The sequence below is a fragment of the Poecilia mexicana genome, unplaced genomic scaffold (genome assembly GCF_051168715.1).
Source record: "Poecilia mexicana isolate PSO_F unplaced genomic scaffold, ASM5116871v1 scaffold_4, whole genome shotgun sequence".
Taxonomy (NCBI): domain Eukaryota; kingdom Metazoa; phylum Chordata; class Actinopteri; order Cyprinodontiformes; family Poeciliidae; genus Poecilia; species Poecilia mexicana.
This window is the reverse complement of record NW_028263373.1, coordinates 5,021,057-5,032,117: the sequence shown is the minus strand read 5'-3', so window position 1 is coordinate 5,032,117 and position 11,061 is coordinate 5,021,057.

The window sequence follows — 11,061 nt, the reverse complement described above, 5'->3', positions numbered from 1 at the left end:
GATACTTCAAAGTACAAAAGCAATCAGAAATAGTTTAGTTTCCTGATGAAAATATTTTTATTTTGCTTTTTTTCTGCAAAGAACAGAGTCTTGATGTTCACCATCAACTGAGATCGATGAGCTCCTCAGTGACCTGTTATTGTGACCTGTTTGCCTCAGCAGAAGATCTCGATCCCATTTTCTCTGCACATGCCTTTTGTACGTTTATGGATAAGACTGAGCTCAAAAACACGATCGGTTGCCCATCTTTTTACATCACCAAATCAATCCTGACTGAAATCTACATCTCACAACCTAAAGCATACATTCACACAACTTCTGTCATTTTTAGCTCACTTTTGAGAACCAAATGAGATGGTGAGTAAAATAGAAAGTGCTAAGTGTTGCAGACGCAGCTTGGTGGAGCCTGCATGGAGCGCCAGAGGAAAAGCCTAAAGGCTGGGTCAGCACAGGCGCTTCTGCCTTCAGCTGCATAAAGTCTGTCAAGAGCCAAATAAAAAAAAGGTGTGAGTGTTTTTTTAGTGACTGTGTGTATCTGAGCACAAAAACTGCACATGTGTCTGTATGTGATGGTTCCTTTGAAGAAGAGAGAACTGTGAGCAAATATGAAGAGTAGCTGTGTGTGTGCACGCGTGTGGTGTGCATGCATGTGTGTGTGGAATCCAGTGTGTGTGCATAAGTAACTACAAAGGAAATGGCTCTTGTTGGTTGGATTTAAAGGGTGGAGGCGAATATCACTTTGACAGTGACCATTGTGTCCTATAATCTTTGTTGTTATGCATCAATTATGGAGTGTGTTTATTGTTACAGCCACAGCCATTTACTTAATGAGATTACCAGGCAAGGCCATTCCTCTGTCAGTGTGTTAACCAAGTTCAACAAGGACTATAGCACTATATACAGTAAATCATTTTCAAAAACAATACACTTCTTGCATGGTTTTGAATAGTAAGCCTAAAAAAATTAAGCATGGATAAAAAGAACACAATCTGTAATTTATTTTGTTCCACAGGATGTTTTACATTCAGATTCCCTCCAGTAATAAATGGGAATCCTGTCAAAGAAGCAGTATTTATCTTCTAATTAAACTGAGCTTTAATGCTGTAATTGAAAGCATGTCTTAACCAAACATTACCAAACATTCTTGTGTTGTTTGGTAATCTGTATTAACCTTCAAATATCTTCGCAAGAAGTTGGCTTTACATGCTGTGTCGTGTGAATTTATGTCAAAGTATGCAAAGCCTCAATGTTGTCATGTGGAGGTGTAGGTGGTGGTGAGGAGAGACGCTGAGACCCAGGTTTTAGTGATGATGATTTTAATGATGAAGATACTCCAACAGTCCAAACACAGGCAGCACGGCAGAGAGACAGGCACGCAGCCAAATACCGGTAGCAACTGATAAACTGGACATGAAACGAGAGCACGCACAAACCAGGACTTGGCAGTTCCACTGGTGAGTACGATTTAACGTTAGAGCAGTAACAAACCAACTTAGACGATAGACACCGTTAGACAAGGACCCGACAAAGAACACAGACAACAGGTGGGTTTAAATACACACGGGGTAATCAGGGGAATGAGACACACCTGGGGAGCAATCAGCGGGGAGGACAGGACAGAGACTAACAGGAAACAGGACTGAACACAGAAAAACTCAAAAATAAACACAGAAACACGGATCTTGACAAATGTATTTTCGCAGGATTGTTTGAGCTGGACCAACAGAATATAGTGCATCACTGTAGTAGAAGGAAAAGAGTACATGTTATTCAAATAAAAATCTGAAAAGTGTGGCATACATTTGTATTTAATGCAACTTTAATGAATATTTCGTAGAACAAACTTTTTGCTGGGATTAGATACATCTGCAAACTTTGTTTATAGAGACTGAAATTTCTGCCCACTCTTCTTTGCAATCAGATAGAATGAAGAAGAGTGTGAATATTTTCCAGTCGTAGCATTTGGATTTCATCCCAGACTTTGACTGGACCTTTTTAACAAATGAATATGCTTTGATCTAAACATCCCACTGTGGTTCTCACAGTTCACTTAGGCTTGATGGTGAACCTCCACCCTTTCACGGCCTCCAACTAGTTTTCTTCTGTTACTGTCCTGCATTCAGCATCTTGCCAGAAACTTTTCAACAGGTTTACCTTTCCATGCTGATTTAAAAAAAAACAAAAAAAAAACATCCCTAATTCACAATGCTGCCACCTGCATCTTTAGTATTTGAGATTGTGTTTTAAGGCTGACATGTTAATCATTCTTCACACCTTATTTACATAACATGCTCCTCCAAAATTGGCAAGTTTGTGAAGGATAAAATGAATAAGTTGTACTGTTGACATCTGATCTCTGCAGCTCCTGTGGAATTCCCATGAGCCTTTCTGCTACTTCACTGATTGATGTTTTTCTTGCTCAGTTTGGCAGTTTTGTGGACGGCCATGTTTTTGTAGGCTTGCAGGTGTGCAGATGGCAGAGTGAACTGAAAGTTCAGAATATTGCTTCACAATGTAACCCTGTTTGAAAATTGTCCATGACTTTATCCAGAACCTTCCTGCTGTGTTTCTTCGTCTTTGTCATTCTGTTTTTTTGTCTGATCACAAGTAGTGATTAAGATTGCCTTATGAAGATGAAGGGTTGCACAGGGATATCAAAGCTTTAGAAGGCAGTTCATCACATTTAAGGAGTTATTTTAAGCATTTTATACACATTTCTCTTAAACAGCATGTATCTCATAATAGTCATATTTATTTCCATGTTGAAAATCAAGACATATACAATACAACACAGACTTTTCAGATTTTTCTTTCTAAACAGTAAAACAGCCATATGTTCTTTTCCTTCCTTCTCGATGATGTGCTGTGTGGTGTTGACCTATAGCATAAACTATCCACACACTCTACATTCAAGTCTGCAACGTGAAAAAACTCCATTCAGAAAACACACTGATTGATTTTAGAGAAAGCCTGCCATGTTTGTCTCAAACACTTTGCTGTAGCACACTCATCAGCATGTTTTGGCGTTTCTGACATTTTGTTGTGGTTGTCGCACTGGTGGAGGTGGTGATGGTGAAGACAGGGGTGTGTGCAAGTGAGAACGACAACAGAGGCGGGAGGTCTGAAAGACTTTGTGAGAAAGTTTGTATTAAATTCCCATTTCCCTTCATTGTGTGCTGAGCTGGCCTGGATCCACACGCACTGATCCTGCTGGGCCCTGGGAGCCCAAGAAAGGGGGGCACTCACACCTTTTGGGGCCCCAGCTCACCCCAACCGATTCCTCCCTAACTGCAGTTTCAAACCCTTGATCTTCATCCCACCAAACCCCCTGATCTCTGATAAAGAAACCATGTTCAGTTCTAAGTGTGCGCTGGAAAACAGGATAACACCAGTTAAATGAGTAAATGTAATCACTGCTAAATGAATTGATGAAAGACAAAATGGCAGAATGTGAGATAAAGCATGCATGTGTGACAAATATTAGCAGATTTTAGATGCCTCCATCAGAGCAAGTCGGATTTCCCCAACGATAAACAGCCACAAAAGCCTGATAACAGAGTTTCTATGGGAATTTTGATTGGGCTTTCGCTCTGTCAACAATTATTAAAGCACAGTTTTCTTAACCACATGTTAAAGAATGTATTTATATACCAGAACATCTTTCTTTACTTTGTTGTTTTCCACTGCAAGATAATGAAGAAACAAGGAAGCCTGCAGTTTATGTTGTCAAGGCATTCATTGAAAGACCAGAATGAAAAATGACAATACATCCTTAATGTGAGGATGGTTAGTCTGTTGAAAAACAATGGTGAAATGACCAACTGCATGGAGAAAGATTCCATCTGCAAAAATAAAATAAAAATCTGAGAATCTTTCTGGACCAACAAACACCTTTTCATGGTTTAGTGACAGACCAGATATCTACAGCTTTTCACCAAAAGAGAATAAAAAAATACACAATGAAAGTGATTTTATTCATTTCTAAATCAGATGCATCGGGACACTATCATGTTTCTAACCACAATGTCTCTGCGAAGAGACAATCCCCATAACATCAAAACAACCCAGTTTTGGACCAGCAGCAGACAGATGTGGACCAAATGCTTTTCCATGAAAGACAACCTCAGATTTGTCACCGCCTTCACACAAATGCCTCCGAATGGTACAGCTGTGAAAATATCTGAAGAGACATTAAACCACACTCTTGGCTAAAGGACATGAAGGCATAAGTGTCAAAGTTTTGGAATCCACACCCTTTGTCACATGTCACTTCCTTTGCCATATTTCCTCTCACTTTCCACTGTATACATTCTCACAAAGCAAAGCTGCCATTTACATAACCTACAGAGGAAAAACCCTCAAACAGATGGAGCAGTGAGTGAAATGATGACTGGTTTTGATAGAAGAGAAAAACAAACAAGAGTTGGCATAGTGACAGAGCAATAACTATCCTAACATAAAGCAAATTCGTGAGGTTTTTGAAATTTTATTAGGATAATGGGTAAAACTGAACATTAATGTAATCAATTATTGTATTGATTATTAGTTATACTAACATTTGTCAACTATTTACAACAACAAAATCTAAAGAAAATATACTACTTAGTAAATGAATAATATGTCAATTTATTTCTACACACAAAAGAGACATTTTTATGAGTGTATTATTGAATGTTCAGAACATTTTGACAGTATTTTAAGTGTAGAACTACATCCAGTAGTTATATGATTGCCAAAATTAAATCAGTTTTCTAAATGCTGAAATAATGACAGATTTTTATGTTTTCCATACATTTAAAGGTCATGGTTTTGTAATGGGCTCTCTAAAACACTGACTTTGTTCTCATTAAGCCACTTTCTAACTAACTTTGTGGTATGATTAGTGTCACTGAATATTTTAAGTGAAAGTTTATTTTCCTGGCTAATGCCTTGAGCTATTGCTTCAATATTTCCTCACAACTCTATTTCTTCATGATATCATCTATTTTGTGAAGTGCAGCTGTTCCTTTGGCAGCAAAACAGCCATAACATAATCCTGTCACCCCAATATTTACACTTGGCATGATGTTACCAGGTTATTATTATTATTTTTAATCTAAATGTAAAGATGGTTATTATGACATAACACAGTTTTCACATATTTGTCCATTTGCATATCTGCAAACTATAATCTAAATTTGTATGTGACATTTAGAGAAGTGGCCAATCAGCCCATATTGCTGCAGGACTCTTTTTCTTCTGGATTCAAACATGGGCTTCTCAACTAGAAGAGTTGTGAGCATCTATGCAGAATATTTGTGAGCATCTATGGAGAATATTTCACTTTTGTTCTGCGGTTGATTTGCATATTTCACACCAAAACACATTGATCTTAGGAACACAGAACTATTTACCTTCCTGAAAGTTGATGATTGGAGACTTTTGTTGGGTTTATACTCGAATATTCTCGTTTGAACAGATGAGCAAAGACACTTAGGGAATGTGAAAATGTACAAATTGAGGAACCAGTGTTGTAGAGGTCTCTTCTTCATAACTTAACTGTAAATATTACATTGATGAATTGGTCACTTTTGATGCTTTTAAACATCATGTAATAACAAAAAACATTTCTTAAAATATATATCTGAAATGTGCATGGTGTGCATGTTGTGACACAAAGAGTTAAAGTAGAAAGCAACATTATCTCATTCTAAACCTTCATTTAAATAGGATGTTCTAACTGACTCTCACAAAGTCATGACATAATCGTCTGAACTGCATAGCTGCATGGATAATGTCTTTGTAGTTATTAGCTCTTGCCAGGAAAAGAGTTGTCATGAGGTCAAGATCAGCCAATCAGCTCCACTTTCAAGACTTCATGTAATTATTCTATTTTGCTGTCTGCAAAGACAGATTTACATTTTAGAATGTTGCATGTTAGTTCATGTTTAAAATCAAGATATAAATCATTTCAACTGTAAAATTAACTAAATAAATCAAATATGAGGTAAACGTTGACATATAATGACAGACATTAAGGGAAACACATTTGAACATAATACATGCAAAGTTTATAAAAACGTTAATATTTTGAAGATTCTGGCATTCTACCTGAATGCATAAAAAAAGTATTTGTAACTAGAGTTGATTGAGAATATGTTGATGAAACTCAAGGAAAGCAGCGAATGAAGTGTGAGATTGAATCTGCTGTTTTCATGTGCAGTACATTTAATAAGTTTATTCCACAGGAGCATGTAATTCAAGGTACCCTTTGAATCCCTTACTTATCTACTGCAGACACCCACATATAACCTCATATGACCGTATTCTAAAGTCGGGTTGGAAACAAATCGAGTTACTGACAAGTTTTACTGCCTCATGATTTGGGTATCAAGTTTCTAATGACAGGAACACTTCCCTTCTTCCCCTCCCATTTCCTCGGGCTCCACCAGCAGTCTCATTACAATTATAAAACATTTAGATAGACTTTATGGTTATTATCAAACCGTAACACAAACTGATGATTATACAGAAGTAACAATGTTACCATCCATATACAGTAAGTCTCTGTCAAATTGTAGTCAACAGAATGTTATTAACCCATATCAGAGAGGTTTCAACGTGTATGTCGGCAAGTTTCTCAAGATATAAAAGAAGAAAAGATCAATATGATCTATACAGTCTTAGACAGCTGAAAGAAAGTTCAACTCTATAGGTTTAAATGCAGAAAGATCAGTGAGTAGTAGTGTACTTAGACAAGATGGGAAGACAATTATTGTTACATCAATAGCTAAAGTGGAAGCGTTTTCTAATACAGCCCATGAAAGAAGCAAAAGAGGTTCTATTCCATCTTAAAGTCATTTCTATTTGACTAAAAATAATAACATTTTGGGAAGCAAAAGCACATTTAGAAAATAATAGTTTAATGAGGTAAATATTGTGATGTCACAACATGGAGGAATGTTTCATTTCAAATCTGAATATAGAAAATAAGGGCGTCTAGTCAAACCATCTATCTAAATTTAATGGATAAACTTACTTTAGCCAATAAGTCTATAATACATTTAAGACAGATGATTGACTTCAAAATAACCAAATAACCAAAATACCGTTAGTACAAACATAAAAAGACAGTCATTGTTCTCCACTAATCTGAAACACACGTCCAGCCGAACAACAGGCGGTACACTGAGTTCATTTAAAATCAATCCACCTGTTTATAACTGCCTTTGTTCACTAACTGGAAAATTGATCAAAATATTTGACGTATATTTTATGATGATTATTATTGATAATTTTGATAATCTCATTTGACAACATGTAAATAAACAAACTCAACTTAAGAACAGTTTACACACTGTCATATTTTATTTTTAAAAATGTAACAATAGAAACACCCTGTGTGGAAAAATTAAATGCATCCTTGATTCAGTGGTTTGTAGGAACATATATTCACTTCTTATGAGAAGTGATTATATGAGTATTATGTTACTTGGAATGCTGAGTATTTTCAGCTCTGAAAAATTATGACTTACATTGTTTTTCCTATCCAAAATTGTCTTGCTGTGCCTCCCATCAAAATACAACAGCCAACAGTTTAGCCACATTGTTTTGATGGTCCTTTTCAGGCATTTTTTGAATTTTCTGTCTCTGAATGATAGTATCTGCACATGAATCACAGACACACACACCAAAATCTAACAGAGATGAATCTACTTGGTCACCAACATGTTTTGCATTAGTTTCATACGCTGACAGAAAACATGGTGCAAAACTCAATCTGAATGACCCGCCATCAACCCCATTCTGCCAGTCTGCCTCCTGGGATGAGACTGGGAATGTGGCTGCGGTGATCTGGGTCCATCACCAGATGTGGAGTACAGTGACCCACCAGTCCGACACCACACACACCCTCCATGTTTTCAGGATGTCAGCGTTTAAGACCTGGTGACCTTTCACAGGTAGCCGTGGTGGAACCACAGACATTCACCTCATTAATGTTGTTATAGAAAAGCTCTGAAATAACACAAAGGAAGTGATCATCAAAATTGAATCACTGGCTTTTTTTTTTTTTTTTTTTTTTTGCAAAGTGACACTGCATACTCCTATTCTGCCTACAGTGTTATTGTTTTTTTGGCAATTTGAGAAAGAGTTTGCAATGTGCAGAACATGAATAAACTATGTTCTCTGTATATTTATCCAGATCTTCTGCAGAAAACCAGAAATACCTCCACTGGCTTTATCTTCAGTGGAGATTTGAGCAGTGAGTTTCCATTGAGACTACTGCAGTTTTTATGAAGAAACTGTATCTGCTATTTTTAGGTTTTTCTGAAGTGCTCCTTAACTCTTGGAAAAGAGCAGTCAGGCTACCTGCGTAAGAAATCTTGGTGGTGGGTAGTTTATGATGAAAAGATGTCCTTTCCTCTTCTGGACTATGGTTCCAACAGTGCTCACTGGAACCTTGAGAAGTTTAAAAGTGCAGCAGCTACTATTGCCAGTAAGTTTGGCAAGAGTAAAGTCTATATGTGAAGGATTGTTTGCCTTTTCAAATTATTCCACTTCAGTCCAATACTTCAGTAATCAGAAACCTCTTTTGAGGCAATCAGTTAAAACTGTACAATCTTAAAATGATATATTAAAATATGTTAAATTATGTGACTTCACATGATACTGTCAAATAGAGAGTGCTCCAAGAGACAGTTTAAGAAAGCAAAAAAAAAAAAAAAAAAAAGAGTGAGATGGATGAGCTGTTTTTGCTTGTCTAAAGTGTCTAAAGGACTTGAGCCAGATTCAGGAAAAGGTACGTCTGCTGAGGGCTGATATGTGTGTGAAGGAAGTGGAGGGAACACAGGGGCAGGAATCGCCCTGCAGACCGGAAAGGCCTTGTGGAGGTGATGGTGGGGGTGGAGGTGGAGGGTGTCCGCTACAGTCTGATAGCTTGTTTGAAGCACACACACACGCACTCACACGCACACACACATACACAAACATACGGAGTAACATATAACGCACCGCTCTGCAGGCCGTGGATTCTTGTTCCCACCAAGCTAGTCAAGAGGAGACAAAGTAAGTCAGATCTTGATGGCTAGTGGTGGCAAAACATGCATGCACACTTATTAACTCAGGAAGTTAGTGTAAGTGCATTTAATTATGTGCAAAAGTGCTACTGTAAATACAATGGTGCAATCAACAGTGATTCTGTTGTAGGAAATCCACCTTTTAATGCAGCAGCAGTTGGAGATATGAGCTGCAGGAAATGATCCTTAGGCCTTTTGTTTGATTTAAGACTGGAGGACTTCATTGTAAATAAACTGAAAACACTAGCAGCTCTTTTAATTGTTCTGCCGTTGCCCTGACATCTATTAAAGACATATGTATATTAGTCAATAATTGATTAAAATGTTGACATATCCAAAGGTCAAACTTTATTAGTGGACACAAATGGAAAGAAGTAAAGAAAAGCCTGGTAAAAACTGTGAAGTGCCAAGAGAACGGCATTTGCTGTGCCCACAGTGTTCTCTTCACAATGCATTCTTTTTCACCAACATCCTTTATTCTTTGTCAGGGTTAAAAACCAAACACTAAAGCAAACAAAAACAGGAAAAGCCAACAGTTTAAGTTGTTTCTCAGATTTTGTCTAAATTGCCTCCATGTTGCAGAGGATGACTGCTTTTGGTACATTTGGGTGAGAGGGGTTAATTTTTTTAAACAAACACCTGGTTTAAAAAATAAGTTTTGATAGTTATTTAAAAATCTGAAGTTGTTTTAAGCAGGCTATAAGGCATATGTCCAATAAGAGAATAATAATTTCAACCATTAGAGACTTGACTAGGACTTGAAAATTTGCAAATGTGGACATACATAGTGGAAACTAGAAGGACACTTTTAACAGAAGCAGTTTATTTTTTCAGCTTCCTCTTAATTTTTAAAAAGCGACTATTGTTAAATAGGATCTGTTAAATTTAGAACAATCTATCTTGAAAAGTTGATGACTTAATGAAGCATGCATTCATGAGCTAACTTCATACACCATGTCTTAATGCTAAATTCAGACTTTTTACTGAAATTTGATGTTTGTTTTTTTTGCATAGTTGTTCATATTACTAATGACGGCCGACTGCAGTCAGACTTCTGTGTGATCAGAAGAACATGGACGTCACACAACAGCACACTGTTTGCAGAATCTTATTTCAGAATTTCAGAATTATAATGTTCAGCCAGCCATTATTGGCATTAAGATTTACTGCATCTGTCTTCTGCTGGTGCAGAAAGAATTATATTTTATGTTAATGGTGTAAAAATCGTATTAATTGTGACATGACCCTTCAGACTGCAGATCCTTTCAAGACTACCGGATACGATTTTGTACCACATGTGGAATTGACACAAATCAGACTTTATTTTGGCTGAAAATTTCGGACCTTTCTCTCAAAAAGTCAGACTTGGGTCGTACATGTCTGCTGAGTGAAAGTTGCTTTACAATGATAACTTTTTTTTACCAACTATCAATTACATGATCACCTTCTTTTTAATTTAATTTTACATTTATTAGATAAAAGAACATTGTTTTTTCTTAAGAAGTCTCTAAAAAGTAAATTGTTATTTATTAAGTCAAAACATTTCTAAGTCAGCAGCTGAGCGATAGACTAAACCTTATGTGCTTCTTTGTGTATGTCTTCTCATGGGCCTGGTTAGAGAGATTTTTATAATTTCCATCCAAAATTGTATGTATCAGCTAAGTCGTACTGGAAGTACCACTAAAAAATACAGTTAATATATGCACTGGATACCAGCAGTAAAAACCGTAGAAGCATTAGTAGTATGATACTCTGTCATAAAGTGTCTCTGGGCTCTCTCACTTTTCACATTAACAGACTTACAGCTTCAATAACAGCATTAGGAGGAGTGCAGCTGGAGCATATTAAAACTGTGGCGACTTCAATGCTCACTCCAAGGTAGATGGGAAATGGATGTGTTATAATGCTCCTCGTTTCACCTTCACATAGTGTGTTTATGTAATACTGGGTGCATTTCTGCTTAAAGCTTTGGTGTAAATTCATGAAACCCTGACATCGAAAACAA